Here is a 1326-nt window from a genome sequence, read left to right on the forward strand (position 1 = left end):
CAAAGTACGTTCATCTCTAAGAGACAGAACGCGTCTCCTTCCTGAGCAGTGTGATGGCTGCGTGGTCCCATGGTGTTTATACTTGTTTGTACAGATGAACGTGGTACCTGCAGGCGTTTGGAAATTGCTCCCAAGGATGAACCAGACTTTTTTCTGAGGTCTTGGCTGATTTCTTTTGATTTACCCATGATGTCAAGTAAAGAAGCACTGGGTTTGAAGGTTGACCTTGAAATACATCCACAGGTACACCTCCAATTGCCTCAAATTATGTCAATTAGCCTATCAGAAGCTTCTAAAGCCATTAAATAATTTTGCAAGCTATTTAAAGGCACAGTCAATATAGTGTATGTAAACTTCTGACCCACTGGGGAATTGTGATACAGTGAATTAGAAGTGAAATAATCTGTCTGTAAACAATTGCGGGACAAAATGACTTGTGTCATGCACAAAGTAGATGTCCTAACAGTTTTGCCAAACCTATAGTTTGTTAACAAGAAATTTGTTGAGTAGTTGAAAAACAAGTTTTAATGACTCCAACATAATGTCACGGCCTGACCGTAGAGAGCTTTTATATCTCTATTGTGGTTTGGTCAGGGTGTGATTTGGGTGGGCATTCTATGTCCTTTTTCTATGTTTTTGCTGGGTATGGTTCTCAATCAGGGAAAGCTGTCTATCGTTGTCTCTGATTGGGAACCATACTTAGGTAGCTTTTTTCCACATGGGTTTTGAGGGTAGTTATTTTCTGTTTAGTGTTTGCACCTTACGGACTGTTTCGGTTTCATTTATTCTCTTGTTATTTTGTATTAGTGTTCAGTTCAATAAACAAACATGAACACTTAACACTCTGCGCTTTGGTCCTGTAAAGAATTGGGTGTAGTGGGTGCGAAGTCAGGCACAGGAAGCAGAGAGTTCAGGGTAGTGCTATTTAATGCACAAACAGCGAACAAAAGCCACCCCATGAAACACAGGGTGCACACAAAACAAATGCCCCAAACACAGGGACTAAAACAGTCCAGCAAAAACCCACGTACAGAACCATTTCAGATTACAAAGGGAAGCACAGCTTCGAGCTGCCCAATGACACGAGCCTACCAGACAAGCTAAATTAATTCTATGCTCGCTTCGGGGCAAGCAACACTCAAGCATGCATGAGAGCATCAGCTGTCCCGGATGACTGTGTGATCACACTCTCCGTAGCCGATGTGAGTAAGACCTTTGAACAGGTCAACATTCACAATGCCGCAGGGGCATATGGATTACCAGGACGTGTACTCTGAGCATGCGCTGACCAATTGGCAAGTGTTTCCAATTGACATTTTCAACCTG

This window comes from Oncorhynchus gorbuscha, linkage group LG01 (assembly GCF_021184085.1).
Source record: "Oncorhynchus gorbuscha isolate QuinsamMale2020 ecotype Even-year linkage group LG01, OgorEven_v1.0, whole genome shotgun sequence".
Classification (NCBI taxonomy): Eukaryota; Metazoa; Chordata; class Actinopteri; order Salmoniformes; family Salmonidae; genus Oncorhynchus; species Oncorhynchus gorbuscha.